We start from the raw sequence: 16,898 nt of genomic DNA, 5'->3' as shown, positions 1-16,898 counted from the left end.
AGTATTTTTACACTTTAATAACATGATTAAATACAACAAATACCTTTTAAAAGGTATATTTACACTTTAATAACATGACTAAATACAACAAATACCTTTTAAAAAGTATATTTACACTTTAATAACATGATTAAATACAACAAATACCTTTTAAAAGGTATATTTACACTTTAATAACATGATTAAATACAACAAATACCTTTTAAAAAGTATATTTACACTTTAATAACATGACTAAATACAACAAATACCTTTTAAAAAGTATATTTACACTTTAATAACATGATTAAATACAACAAATACCTTTTAAAAGGTATATTTACACTTTAATAACATGCTAGTTAGATGTTATTTAGATGCACGTAAGATGTTAATTTAATTCTAGTTAGATGGTAGTTAGATGCTGGTAAATATTAGCTACATGTTAGTTAGATGTTAGTAAGATATTAATCGGGTGTTAGTTAGATGTGATTTTGATTCTGGTTAAATGTTAGTTAGATGTTATTGATATGTTAGTAGATGTAAGTTAGATTCTAGTTAGTTGAGAGTTAGTCGAGAGTTAGCACGTGGCACAATGTAAGTTAGATACTGGTTAAATGTTAGTAAATGCTAGTTAGATGTAAGTTAGACTCTAGTTAGAGTCAGTTGAGAATTAGCAGGTGGCATGAAAAAGCATTAAGAAGTTAGTTAGATGTAAGTTTTATTCTAGTTCAATGTTAGTTATATGTTATTTAGATGCTAGTTAGATGTAAGTTAGATGCTAGTTACAGTTAGTTGAGAGTTAGCAAGTGGCATAAAGAAGCGTTAATAAGTTAGTTAAATGTAAGTTAGATTCTGGTTAAATGTTAGTTAGATGTTAGTAGATGCTAGTTAGATTATAGTTAGAGTTAGTTGAGAGTTAACAGGTGGCATGAAGAAGCGTTAATAAGTTAGTTAAATGTAAGTTAGATTCTGGTTAAATGTTAGTTAGATGTTCTTTAGATGTTAGTAGATGCTAGTTAGATTCTAGTTAGAGTTAGTTGAGAGTTAGCAGGTGGCATGAAGAAGTGTTAATAAGTTAGTTAAATGTAAGTTAGATTCTGGTTAAATGTTAGTTAGATGTTCTTTAGATGTTAGTAGATGCTAGTTAGATTCTAGTTAGAGTTAGTTGAGAGTTAGCAGGTGGCATGAAGAAGCGTTAATAAGTTAGTTAAATGTAAGTTAGATTCTGGTTAAATGTTCTTTAGATGTTAGTAGATGCTAGTTAGATTCTAGTTAGAGTTAGTTGAGAGTTAGCAGGTGGCATGAAGAAGTTAAATGTAAGTTAGATTCTGGTTAAATGTTAGTTAGATGTTCTTTAGATGTTAGTAGATGCTAGTTAGATTCTAGTTAGAGTTAGTTGAGAGTTTGCAGGTGGCATGAAGAAGTGTTAATAAGTTAGTTAAATGTAAGTTAGATTCTGGTTAAATGTTAGTTAGATGTTCTTTAGATGTTAGTAGATGCTAGTTAGATTCTATTTAGAGTTAGTTGAGAGTTAGCAGGTGGCATGAAGAAGTGTTAATAAGTTAGTTAAATGTAAGTTAGATTCTGGTTAAATGTTAGTTAGATGTTCTTTAGATGTTAGTAGATGCTAGTTAGATTCTAGTTAGAGTTAGTTGAGAGTTAGCAGGTGGCATGAAGAAGTGTTAATAAGTTAGTTAAATGTAAGTTAGATTCTGGTTAAATGTTAGTTAGATGTTCTTTAGATGTTAGTAGATGCTAGTTAGATTCTAGTTAGAGTTAGTTGAGAGTTTGCAGGTGGCATGAAGAAGTGTTAATAAGTTAGTTAAATGTAAGTTAGATTCTGGTTAAATGTTAGTTAGATGTTCTTTAGATGTTAGTAGATGCTAGTTAGATTATAGTTAGAGTTAGTTGAGAGTTAACAGGTGGCATGAAGAAGCGTTAATAAGTTAGTTAAATGTAAGTTAGATTCTGGTTAAATGTTCTTTAGATGTTAGTAGATGCTAGTTAGATTCTAGTTAGAGTTAGTTGAGAGTTAGCAGGTGGTATGAAGAAGTTAAATGTAAGTTAGATTCTGGTTAAATGTTAGTTAGATGTTCTTTAGATGTTAGTAGATGCTAGTTAGATTCTAGTTAGAGTTAGTTGAGAGTTTGCAGGTGGCATGAAGAAGTGTTAATAAGTTAGTTAAATGTAAGTTAGATTCTGGTTAAATGTTAGTTAGATGTTCTTTAGATGTTAGTAGATGCTAGTTAGATGTACGTTAGATTCTAGTTAGAGTTAGTTGAGAGTTAGCAGGTGGCATGCAGAAGCGTTAAGAAGTTAGTTAGATGTAAGTTAGATTCTGGTTAAATGTTAGTTAGATGTTCTTTAGATGTTAGTAGATGCTAGTTAGATTCTAGTTAGAGTTATTTGAGAGTTAGCAGGTGGCATGAAGAAGTGTTAATAAGTTAGTTAAATGTAAGTTAGATTCTGGTTAAATGTTAGTTAGATGTTCTTTAGATGTTAGTAGATGCTAGTTAGATTCTAGTTAGAGTTAGTTGAGAGTTTGCAGGTGGCATGAAGAAGTGTTAATAAGTTAGTTAAATGTAAGTTAGATTCTGGTTAAATGTTAGTTAGATGTTCTTTAGATGTTAGTAGATGCTAGTTAGATTCTAGTTAGAGTTAGTTGAGAGTTTGCAGGTGGCATGAAGAAGTGTTAATAAGTTAGTTAAATGTAAGTTAGATTCTGGTTAAATGTTAGTTAGATGTTCTTTAGATGTTAGTAGATGCTAGTTAGATGTACGTTAGATTCTAGTTAGAGTTAGTTGAGAGTTAGCAGGTGGCATGAAGAAGCGTTAAGAAGTTAGTTAGATGTAAGTTTGATTATGGTTGAATATTATTAGTTAGATGTTATTTAGATTTTAGTTAAATGTAAGTTGGATTCTAGTTAGAGTTTTGTTGAGAGTTAGCAGGTGGCAAGAAAAAGTCTTAAGAAGTTTGTTAGATGTAAGTTAGATTCTGGTTAAATGTTAGTTAGATGTTATTTAAATGATAGTTAAATGTAAGCTAGATTCTATTTAGAGTTAGCAGGTCGCATAAAGAAGCGTTGAGAGGTTAGTTAGATGTAAATTAGATTCTGGTAAAATGTTAGTTAAATGTAAGTTGGATTCTAGTTAGAGTTAGTTGAGAGTTAGCAGGTGGCATGAAGAAGTGTTAAGAAATTAGTTAGATGTAAGTTTGATTCTGGTTAAATGTTAGTTAGATGTTATTTAAATGCTAGTTAAATGTAAGTTAGATTATATTTAGAGTTAGTTCAGAGTTAGCAGGTGGCATGAAGAAACATTGATTAGTTAGTTGGATGTAAGTTTGATTCTGGTTCAATTTTAGTAGATGCTAGTTAGATGTAAGTTGGATTCTAGTTAGAGTTAGTTGAGAGTTAGCAGGTGGCATGAAGAAGCGTTAAGATGTTAGTTAGATGTAAGTTTGATTCTGGTTAGATGTAAGTTGGATTCTAGTTAGAGTTAGTTGAGAGTTAGCAGGTGGCATGAAGAAGCGTTAAGAAGTTAGTTAGATGTAAGTTTGATTCTGGTTAAATGTTAGTTAGATGTTATTTAAATGCTAGTTAAATGTAAGTTAGATTATATTTAGAGTTAGTTGAGAGTTAGCAGGTGGCATGAAGAAACATTGATTAGTTAGTTGGATGTAAGTTTGATTCTGGTTAAATGTTAGTAGATGCTAGTTAGATGTAAGTTGGATTCTAGGTAGAGTTAGTTGAGAGTTAGTAGGTGGCATGAAGAAGTGTTAAGAAGTTAGTTAGGTGTAAGTTTGATTCTGGTTAAATGTTAGTTAGATGTTATTTAAATGCTAGTTAAATGTAAGTTAGATTATATTTAGAGTTAGTTCAGAGTTAGCAGGTGGCATGAAGAAGCGTTGATTAGTTAGTTGGATGTAAGTTTGATTCTGGTTAAATGTTAGTAGATGCTAGTTAGATGTAAGTTGGATTCTAGTTAGAGTTAGTTGAGAGTTAGCAGGTGGCATGAAGAAGCGTTAAGATGTTAGTTAGATGTAAGTTTGATTCTGGTTAGATGTAAGTTGGATTCTAGTTAGAGTTAGTTGAGAGTTAGCAGGTGGCATGAAGAAGCGTTAAGAAGTTAGTTAGATGTAAGTTTGATTCTGGTTAAATGTTAGTTAGATGTTATTTAAATGCTAGTTAAATGTAAGTTAGATTATATTTAGAGTTAGTTGAGAGTTAGCAGGTGGCATGAAGAAACATTGATTAGTTAGTTGGATGTAAGTTTGATTCTGGTTCAATGTTAGTAGATGCTAGTTAGATGTAAGTTGGATTCTAGTTAGAGTTAATTGAGAGTTAGTAGGTGGCATGAAGAAGCGTTAAGAAGTTAGTTAGATGTAAGTTTTATTCTGGTTAAATGTTAGTTAGATGTTATTTAAATGCTAGTTAAATGTAAGCTAGATTATATTTAGAGTTAGTTGAGAGTTAGCAGGTGGCATGAAGAAACATTGATTAGTTAGTTGGATGTAAGTTTGAGTCTGGTTAAATGTTAGTTAGATGTTATTTAAATGCTAGTTAAATGTAAGTTAGATTATATTTAGAGTTAGTTCAGAGTTAGCAGGTGGCATGAAGAAACATTGATTAGTTAGTTGGATGTAAGTTTGATTCTGGTTCAATGTTAGTAGATGCTAGTTAGATGTAAGTTGGATTCTAGTTAGAGTTAGTTGAGAGTTAGCAGGTGGCATGAAGAAGCGTTAACAAGTTAGTTAGATGTAAGTTTGATTCTGGTTAGATGTAAGTTGGATTCTAGTTAGAGTTAGTTGAGAGTTAGCAGGTGGCATGAAGAAGCGTTAAGAAGTTAGTTAGATGTAAGTTTGATTCTGGTTAAATGTCAGTAGATGCTAGTTAGATGTAAGTTGGATTCTAGTTAGAGTTAGTTGAGAGTTAGCAGGTGGCATGAAGAAGCATTAAGAAGTTAGTTAGATGTAAGTTTGATTCTGGTTAAATGTTAGTTAGATGTTATTTAAATGCTAGTTAAATGTAAGTTAGATTATATTTAGAGTTAGTTCAGAGTTAGCAGGTGGCATGAAGAAACATTGATTAGTTAGTTGGATGTAAGTTTGATTCTGGTTCAATGTTAGTAGATGCTAGTTAGATGTAAGTTGGATTCTAGTCAGAGTTAGTTGAGAGTTAGCAGGTGGCATGAAGAAGCGTTAACAAGTTAGTTAGATGTAAGTTTGATTCTGGTTAAATGTTAGTTAGATGTTATTTAAATGCTAGTTAAATGTAAGCTAGATTATATTTAGAGTTAGTTGAGAGTTAGCAGGTGGCATGAAGAAACATTGATTAGTTAGTTGGATGTAAGTTTGAGTCTGGTTAAATGTTAGTTAGATGTTATTTAAATGCTAGTTAAATGTAAGTTAGATTATATTTAGAGTTAGTTCAGAGTTAGCAGGTGGCATGAAGAAACATTGATTAGTTAGTTGGATGTAAGTTTGATTCTGGTTCAATGTTAGTAGATGCTAGTTAGATGTAAGTTGGATTCTAGTTAGAGTTAGTTGAGAGTTAGCAGGTGGCATGAAGAAGCGTTAACAAGTTAGTTAGATGTAAGTTTGATTCTGGTTAGATGTAAGTTGGATTCTAGTTAGAGTTAGTTGAGAGTTAGCAGGTGGCATGAAGAAGCGTTAAGAAGTTAGTTAGATGTAAGTTTGATTCTGGTTAAATGTCAGTAGATGCTAGTTAGATGTAAGTTGGATTCTAGTTAGAGTTAGTTGAGAGTTAGCAGGTGGCATGAAGAAGCATTAAGAAGTTAGTTAGATGTAAGTTTGATTCTGGTTAGATGTAAGTTGGATTCTAGTTAGAGATAGTTGAGAGTTAGCAGGTGGCACAAAGAAGCGTTAAGAAGTTAGTTAGATGTAAGTTTGATTCTGGTTAAATGTTAGTTAGATGTTATTTAAATGCTAGTTAAATGTAAGTTAGATTATATTTAGAGTTAGTTGAGAGTTAGCAGGTGGCATGAAGAAACGTTGATTAGTTAGTTGGATGTAAGTTTGATTCTGGTTAAATGTTAGTAGATGCTAGTTAGATGTACGTTGGATTCTAGTTAGAGTTAGTTGAGAGTTAGCAGGTGGCATGAAGAAGCGTTAAGAAGTTAGTTAGATGTAAGTTTTATTCTGGTTAAATGTTAGTTAGATGTTATTTAAATGCTAGTTAAATGTAAGTTAGATTATATTTAGAGTTAGTTCAGAGTTAGCAGGTGGCATGAAGAAACATTGATTAGTTAGTTGGATGTAAGTTTGAGTCTGGTTAAATGTTAGTTAGATGTTATTTAAATGCTAGTTAAATGTAAGTTAGATTATATTTAGAGTTAGTTCAGAGTTAGCAGGTGGCATGAAGAAACATTGATTAGTTAGTTGGATGTAAGTTTGATTCTGGTTCAATGTTAGTAGATGCTAGTTAGATGTAAGTTGGATTCTAGTTAGAGTTAGTTGAGAGTTAGCAGGTGGCATGGAGAAGCGTTAAGAAGATTGTGAGTGAAAGCAGAAGGTCCTCCTTCAATCCAATCAAGAGGATGATGAGGATGATGAAGATCCTGCGCTCACGCAGCAACACAGCAGTGCATTGTGGGAAATGACCTACAAGCCGACATCAGGATATACTGTTAGTAGGTGAGGTCAAAGGTCACTGATAATAAAGTAATAATGCTCTAACAAATGTTTTTATTTGACTTTTTAATCGTCTCATGTTGGGACCATGACTGTTTTATGATGTGTATATATTTCATTTGATGAAGTGTGAACAAAGATGTCAGTTGTTCATCTCCTTCTTCAACACATCTGGACCACATCTGTTCTTCACTTCGGGCAGGAAGTGAGCTCGCTATCTAACGCTAACAGATAAGTGACTTCCCGTCAACATGGACACACTGCATGCTAACTATGCCAACCATCATATCTTTGGTGACCAAACTAACCGAGCTAACCATGTTAACCAAGCTAAACATGCTAACCAAGCTAACAATGTTAACAAAGCTAAACATGCTAACCAAGCTAAATATGTTGACCAAGCTAAACATGCTAACCAAGCTAAATATGTTGACCAAGCTAAACATGCTAACAAAGCTAACAATGTTAACAAAGCTAAACATGCTAACCAAGCTAAATATGTTGACCAAGCTAAACATGCTAACCAAGCTAACAATGTTAACCAAGCTAAACATGCTAACCAAGCTAAATATGTCGACCAAGCGAAACATGCTCACCAAGCTAAATATGTCGACCAAGCGAAACATGCTAACCAAGCTAACTATTTCAACCAAACTAACCGAGCTAACAAAGTTAACCCAGTTAAACATGCCAACCAAGCTAAATTTGTCGACCAAGCTAAACATGCTAACCAAGCTAACAATGTTAACCAAGCTAAACATGCTAACCAAGCTAAAGGGGCGGCATGGCGTAGTGGGTAGAGAAACCGTGCCAGAAACCTGAGGGTTGCAGGTTCGCTCCCCGCCTCTTACCATCCATAAATCGCTGCCGTTGTGTCCTTGGGCGGGACACTTCACCCTTTGCCCCCGGTGCCACTCACACCGGTGAACTGAATGATGAATGATAGGTGGTGGTCGGAGGGGCCGTTGGCGCAAATTGCAGCCACGCTTCCGTCAGTCTACCCCAGGGCTGCTGTGGCTATGACAGTAGCTTACCACCACCAGGTGTGAATGATTGATGGGTTCTACATGTAAAGCGACTTTGGGTACTTAGAAAAGCGCTATATAAATCCCAGTTATTATTATTAAAAATGTCGACCAAGCTAAACATGCTAACCAAGCTAAATATGTCGACCAAGCTAAACATGCTAACCAAGTTAACAATGTTAACCAAGCTAAACGTGCTAACCAAGCTACATATGTCGACCAAGCGAAACATGCTCACCAAGCTAACTATTTCAACCAAACTAACCGAGCTAACAATGTCAACCAAGCTAAACATGCTAACCAAGCTAACAATGTTAACAAAGCTAAACATGCTAACCAAGCTAAATATGTCGACCAAGCGAAACATGCTAACCGAGCTAACTATTTCAACCAAACTAACCGAGCTAACAAAGTTAACCCAGCTAAACATGCCAACAAAGCTAAATATGTCGACCAAGCTAAACATGCTAACCGAGCTAACAAAGTTAACGCAGCTAAACATGCCAACCAAGCTAAATATGTTGACCAAGCTAAACATGCTAACCAAGCTAACAATGTTAATCAAGCTGAACATGCTAACCAAGCTATATATGTCGACCAAGCAAAACATGCTAACCAAGCTAACTATTTCAACCAAACTAACCAGCTAACAATGTTAACAAGCTAAACATGCTAACCAAGCTAAATATGTCGACCAAGCTAAACGTGCTAACCAAGCTAACAATGTTAACAAAGCTAAACATGCTAACCAAGCTAAATATGTCGACCAAGCGAAACATGCTAACAAAGGTAACTATTTCAACCAAACTAACCGAGCTAACAAAGTTAACGCAGCTAAACATGCCAACCAAGCTAAATATGTTGACAAAGCTAAACATGCTAACCAAGCTAACAATGTTAACCAAGCTAAACATGCTAACCAAGCTAACTATTTCAACCAAACTAACCGAGCTAACAAAGTTAACGCAGCTAAACATGCCGACCAAGCTAAATATGTTGACCAAGCTAAACATGCTAACCAAGCTAACAATGTTAACCAAGCTAAACATGCTAACCAAGCTAAATATGTCGACCAAGCTAAACATGCTAACCAAGCTAAATATGTCGACCAAGCTAAACATGCTAACCAAGTTAACAATGTTAACCAAGCTAAACATGCTAACCAAGCTAAATATGTCGACCAAGCGAAACATGCTCACCAAGCTAACAATTTCAACCAAACTAACCGAGCTAACAATGTCAACCAAGCTAAACATGCTAACCAAGCTAAATATGTCGACCAAGCGAAACATGCTAACCAAGCTAACTATTTCAACCAAACTAACCAGCTAACAATGTTAACAAAGCTAAACATGCTAAGCAAGCTAAATATGTCGACCAAGCTAAACATGCTAACCAAGCTAACAATGTTAATAAAGCTAAACATGCTAACCAAGCTAAATATGTCGACCAAGCGAAACATGCTAACCAAGCTAACTATTTCAACCAAACTAACCGAGCTAACAAAGTTAACCCAGTTAAACATGCCAACCAAGCTAAATTTGTCGACCAAGCTAAACATGCTAACCAAGCTAACAATGTTAACAAGCTAAACATGCTAACCAAGCTAAATATGTCGACCAAGCTAAACATGCTAACCAAGCTAAATATGTCGACCAAGCTAAACATGCTAACCAAGTTAACAATGTTAACCAAGCTAAACATGCTAAGCAAGCTAAATATGTCGACCAAGCTAAACATGCTAACCAAGCTAACAATGTTAATAAAGCGAAACATGCTAACCAAGCTAACTATTTCAACCAAACTAACCGAGCTAACAAAGTTAACCCAGTTAAACATGCCAACCAAGCTAAATTTGTCGACCAAGCTAAACATGCTAACCAAGCTAACAATGTTAACCAAGCTAAACATGCTAACCAAGCTAAATATGTCGACCAAGCTAAACATGCTAACCAAGCTAAATATGTCGACCAAGCTAAACATGCTAACCAAGTTAACAATGTTAACCAAGCTAAACATGTAAACCAAGCTAACAATGTTAACCAAGCTAAACATGCTAACCAAGCTAAATATGTCGACCAAGCTAAACATGCTAACCAAGCTAAATATGTCGACCAAGCTAAACATGCTAACCAAGTTAACAATGTTAACCAAGCTAAACATGCTAACCAAGCTAAATATGTCGACCAAGCGAAACATGCTCACCAAGCTAACTATTTCAACCAAACTAACCGAGCTAACAATGTCAACCAAGCTAAACATGCTAACCAAGCTAAATATGTCGACCAAGCGAAACATGCTAACCAAGCTAACTATTTCAACCAAACTAACCAGCTAACAATGTTAACCAAGCTAAACATGCTAAGCAAGCTAAATATGTCGACCAAGCTAAACATGCTAACCAAGCTAACAATGTTAATAAAGCTAAACATGCTAACCAAGCTAAATATGTCGACCAAGCGAAACATGCTAACCAAGCTAACTATTTCAACCAAACTAACCGAGCTAACAAAGTTAACCCAGTTAAACATGTCAACCAAGCTAAATTTGTCGACCAAGCTAAACATGCTAACCAAGCTAACAATGTTAACCAAGTTAAACATGCTAACCAAGCTAAATATGTCGACCAAGCTAAACATGCTAACCAAGCTAAATATGTCGACCAAGCTAAACATGCTAACCAAGTTAACAATGTTAACCAAGCTAAACATGCTAACCAAGCTAAATATGTCGACCAAGCGAAACATGCTCACCAAGCTAACTATTTCAACCAAACTAACCGAGCTAACAATGTCAACCAAACTAACCGAGCTAACAATGTCAACCAAGCTAAACATGCTAACCAAGCTAACAATGTTAACAAAGCTAAACATGCTAACCAAGCTAAATATGTCGACCAAGCGAAACATGCTAACCGAGCTAACTATTTCAACCAAACTAACCGAGCTAACAAAGTTAACCCAGCTAAACATGCCAACAAAGCTAAATATGTCGACCAAGCTAAACATGCTAACCAAGCTAACAATGTTAACCAAGTTAAACATGCTAACCAAGCTAAGTATGTCGACCAAGCTAAACATGCTAACCAAGCTAAATATGTCGACCAAGCTAAACATGCTAACCAAGTTAACAATGTTAATCAAGCTAAACATGCTAACCAAGCTAAATATGTCGACCAAGCGAAACATGCTCACCAAGCTAACTATTTCAACCAAACTAACCGAGCTAACAATGTCAACCAAGCTAAACATGCTAACCAAGCTAAATATGTCGACCAAGCTAAACATGCTAACCGAACTAACAAAGTTAACGCAGCTAAACATGTCAACCAAGCTAAATATGTTGACCAAGCTAAACATGCTAACCAAGCTAACAATGTTAATCAAGCTAAACATGCTAACCAAGCGAAATATGTCGACCAAGCTAAACATGCTAACCAAGTTAACAATGTTAACCAAGCTAAACATGCTAACCAAGCTAAATATGTCGACCAAGCGAAACATGCTCACCAAGCTAACTATTTCAACCAAACTAACCGAGCTAACAATGTCAACCAAGCTAAACATGCTAACCAAGATAAATTTGTCGACCAAGCTAAACATGCTAACGAAGCTAAATATGTCGATCAAGCTAAACATGCTAACCAAGCTAACAATAATAACCAAGCTAAACATGCAAACCAAGCTAAATATGTCGACCAAGCTAAACATGCTAACCAAGCTAACAATGTTAATCAAGCTAAACATGCTAACCAAGCTAACAATGTTAATCAAGCTAAACATGCAAACAAAGCTAAACATACTAACCAAGCTAACAATGTTAATCAAGCTAAACATGCTAACCAAGCTAACAATGTTAATCAAGCTAAACATGCAAACCAAGCTAAATATGTCTACCAAGCCAAACATGCTAACCAAGCTAACTATTTCAACCAAACCAACCAAGCTCACTATTTTAACCAAGCTAACGATGCTAAACATGCTAACGATGACTTTAGGACGTGTAGCGAGTGTGCTGTGGCTTTGACGTTTTGCTCCATTTGATGTTGATTTAACCTGATTGTAGTATTATTATTACCTATGATACTATTATTATTATTATTTTGACTTGAATTATTTTTATTTTTAGTATAGATTGTAGGGAAAACATGGCAACAATATCACTTTGTTTTAATAATCATTTTAAATATCATTATACAATATTTTCTAATTAAAAGAAAAAAGGTATAATACACACACACACATATATACATATATATATATATATATATATATATATATATATATATATATATATATATATATATATATATATATATATATATATATATATATATATATATATATATATATATATATATATATATATATATATATATATATATATAGATCTAAAGACTGTCTAGGTGGAGTGACTGAAGTCACAACAAAGGTGGAGTAAGGTCAATGTTTGTAGAAGGTGTGGCCTTGTTTGCCACCACGTCTAGCTGCTCTGTCACTGGTGTCGCACCAAAACATCCTGCTGTTACATGAGCAAACCATGTCTGCTACGCTAACATATTACATCAGCTAATGATGTCTTTTATGCTAACAAGCTTGAGATAAAAATAACGTCCTTCAAATATAACAAGAGTGTGTTGTCACGGCGACGATCACGCCGGAGTCTTTTGTTTTGAAACGCTTGTTTGTTTGTGAAGAAGGTTCAATGTTTTTGTTTCTGGAGAAGAGGAAGGAAGAGAGTTGTGATGATTGTGTGTGTGTGCGTGTGTGTGTGTGTGTGTGTGTGTGTGTGTGTGTGTGTGTGTGTGTGTGTGTGTGTGTGTGTGTGTGTGTGTGTGTGTGTGTGTGTGTGTGTGTGTGTGTGTGTGTGTGTGTGTGTGTGTGTATATTTCACTTTTATTTTGTATTTCACAACAAGCTTTGATGTCTCACTTTTACTAACACTAACTAAATACTACTAAATACTAACTATGATAACTAAATACTTGCTATGACAACTAAATACTAACTATGACAACTAAATACTAACTATGACAACTAAATACTACTAAATACTTACTATGACAACTAAATACTACCAAATACTAACAATGAGAACTAAATACTAACTATGACAACTAAATACTACTAAATACTAACTATGATAACTAAATACTTGCTATGACAACTAAATAATACTAAATACTAACTTTGACAACTAAATACTACTAAATACTAACTAAGACAACTACATACTAACTATGACAACTAAATACTACTAAATACTAACTATGATAACTAAATACTTGCTATGACAACTAAATACTAACTATGACAACTAAATACTACTAAATACTAACTATGACAACTAAAAACTACCAAATACTAACAATGATAACAAAATACTTGCTATGACAACTAAATAATACTAAATACTAACTTTGACAACTAAATACTAACTATGACAACTAAATACTACTAAATACTAACTATTACAACGAAATACTACCAAATACTAACTATGGTAACTAAATACTTACTATGACAACTAAATAATACTAAATACTAACTTTGACAACTAAATACTACTAAATACTAACTATGACAACTAAATACTACTAAATATTAACTATGACAACTAAATACTAACTATGACAACTAAATACTACCAAATACTAACTATAGTAACTAAATACTTACTATGACAACTAAATAATACTAAATACTAACTTTGACAACTAAATACTACTAAATACTAACTATGACAACTAAATAATACTAAATACTAACTATGACAACTAAATAATACTAAATACTAACTTTGACAACTAAATACTACTAAATACTAACTATGACAACTAAATACTACTAAATACTAACTATGACAACTAAAAACTACCAAATACTAACAATGATAACTAAATACTTGCTATGACAACTAAATAATACTAAATACTAACTTTGACAACTAAATACTAACTATGACAACTAAATACTACTAAATACTAACTATTACAACTAAATACTACCAAATACTAACTATGGTAACTAAATACTTACTATGACAACTAAATAATACTAAATACTAACTTTGACAACTAAATACTACTAAATACTAACTATGACAACTACATACTAACTATGACAACTACATACTAACTATGAAAACTAAATACTACTAAATACTAACTATGATAACTAAATACTTGCTATGACAACTAAATAATACTAAATACTAACTTTGACAACTAAATACTACTAAATACTAACTATGACAACTAAATAATATTAAATACTAACTATGACAACTAAATACTAACTATGACAACTAAATACTACTAAATACTAACTATGACAACTAAATACTAACTATGACAACTAAATACTACTAAATACTAACTATGACAACTAAAAACTACCAAATACTAACAATGATAACTAAATACTTGCTATGACAACTAAATAATACTAAATACTAACTTTGACAACTAAATACTAACTATGACAACTAAATACTACTAAATACTAACTATTACAACTAAATACTACCAAATACTAACTATGGTAACTAAATACTTACTATGACAACTAAATAATACTAAATACTAACTTTGACAACTAAATACTACTAAATACTAACTATGACAACTAAATACTACTAAATATTAACTATGACAACTAAATACTAACTATGACAACTAAATACTACCAAATACTAACTATAGTAACTAAATACTTACTATGACAACTAAATAATACTAAATACTAACTTTGACAACTAAATACTACTAAATACTAACTATGACAACTAAATACTAACTATGACAACTAAATAATACTAAATACTAACTATGACAACTAAATACTACTAAATACTAACTTTGACAACTAAATACTACTAAATACTAACTATGACAACTAAATAATACTAAATACTAACTATGACAACTAAATAATACTAAATACTAACTTTGACAACTAAATACTACTAAATACTAACTATGACAACTAAATACTACCAAATACCAACTATGGTAACTAAATACTTACTATGACAACTAAATAATACTAAATACTAACTTTGCCAACTAAATACTACTAAATACTTACTAAATACTACCAAATACTAACAATGATAACTAAATACTTGCTATGACAACTAAATAATACTAAATACTAACTTTGACAACTAAATACTACTAAATACTAACTATGACAACTACATACTAACTATGACAACTAAATACTACTAAATACTAACTATGATAACTAAATACTTGCTATGACAACTAAATACTAACTATGACAACTAAATACTACTAAATACTAACTATGACAACTAAAAACTACCAAATACTAACAATGATAACTAAATACTTGCTATGACAACTAAATAATACTAAATACTAACTTTGACAACTAAATACTAACTATGACAACTAAATACTACTAAATACTAACTATTACAACTAAATACTACCAAATACTAACTATGGTAACTAAATACTTACTATGACAACTAAATAATACTAAATACTAACTTTGACAACTAAATACTACTAAATACTAACTATGACAACTAAATACTACTAAATATTAACTATGACAACTAAATACTAACTATGACAACTAAATACTACCAAATACTAACTATAGTAACTAAATACTTACTATGACAACTAAATAATACTAAATACTAACTTTGACAACTAAATACTACTAAATACTAACTATGACAACTAAATACTAACTATGACAACTAAATAATACTAAATACTAACTATGACAACTAAATACTACTAAATACTAACTTTGACAACTAAATACTACTAAATACTAACTATGACAACTAAATAATACTAAATACTAACTATGACAACTAAATAATACTAAATACTAACTTTGACAACTAAATACTACTAAATACTAACTATGACAACTAAAAACTACCAAATACTAACAATGATAACTAAATACTTGCTATGACAACTAAATAATACTAAATACTAACTTTGACAACTAAATACTAACTATGACAACTAAATACTACTAAATACTAACTATTACAACTAAATACTACCAAATACTAACTATGGTAACTAAATACTTACTATGACAACTAAATAATACTAAATACTAACTTTGACAACTAAATACTACTAAATACTAACTATGACAACTACATACTAACTATGACAACTACATACTAACTATGACAACTAAATACTACTAAATACTAACTATGATAACTAAATACTTGCTATGACAACTAAATACTAACTATGACAACTAAATACTACTAAATACTAACTATGACAACTAAAAACTACCAAATACTAACAATGATAACTAAATACTTGCTATGACAACTAAATAATACTAAATACTAACTTTGACAACTAAATACTAACTATGACAACTAAATACTACTAAATACTAACTATTACAACTAAATACTACCAAATACTAACTATGGTAACTAAATACTTGCTATGACAACTAAATAATAACTATGACAACTAAATACTACTAAATACTAACCATGACAACTAAATACTACTAAATACTAACTATGACAACTAAATAATACTAAATACTAACTATGACAACTAAATAATACTAAATACTAACTTTGACAACTAAATACTACTAAATACTAACTATGACAACTAAATACTACTAAATACTAACTATTACAACTAAATACTACCAAATACTAACTATGGTAACTAAATACTTACTATAACAACTAAATAATACTAAATACTAACTTTGACAACTAAATACTACTAAATACTAACTATGACAACTAAATACTACCAAATACTAACTATAGTAACTAAATACTTACTATGACAACTAAATAATACTAAATACTAACTTTGACAACTAAATACTACTAAATACTAACTATGACAACTAAATACTAACTATGACAACTAAATAATACTAAATACTAACTATGACAACTAAATACTACCAAATACTAACTATGGTAACTAAATACTTACTATGACAACTAAATAATACTAAATACTAACTTTGACAACTAAATACTACTAAATACTAACTATGAGAACTACATACTAACTATGACAACTAAATACTACTAAATACTAACTACGATAACTAAATACTTGCTATGGCAACTAAATACTAACTATGACAACTAAATACTACTAAATACTAACTATGACAACTAAATACTACCAAATACTAACTATGGCAACTAAATACTTACTATGACAACTAAATAATACTA

This window comes from Nerophis lumbriciformis, linkage group LG10, assembly GCF_033978685.3.
Source record: "Nerophis lumbriciformis linkage group LG10, RoL_Nlum_v2.1, whole genome shotgun sequence".
Taxonomy (NCBI): Eukaryota; Metazoa; Chordata; class Actinopteri; order Syngnathiformes; family Syngnathidae; genus Nerophis; species Nerophis lumbriciformis.
This window is presented reverse-complemented; position numbering follows the sequence as displayed.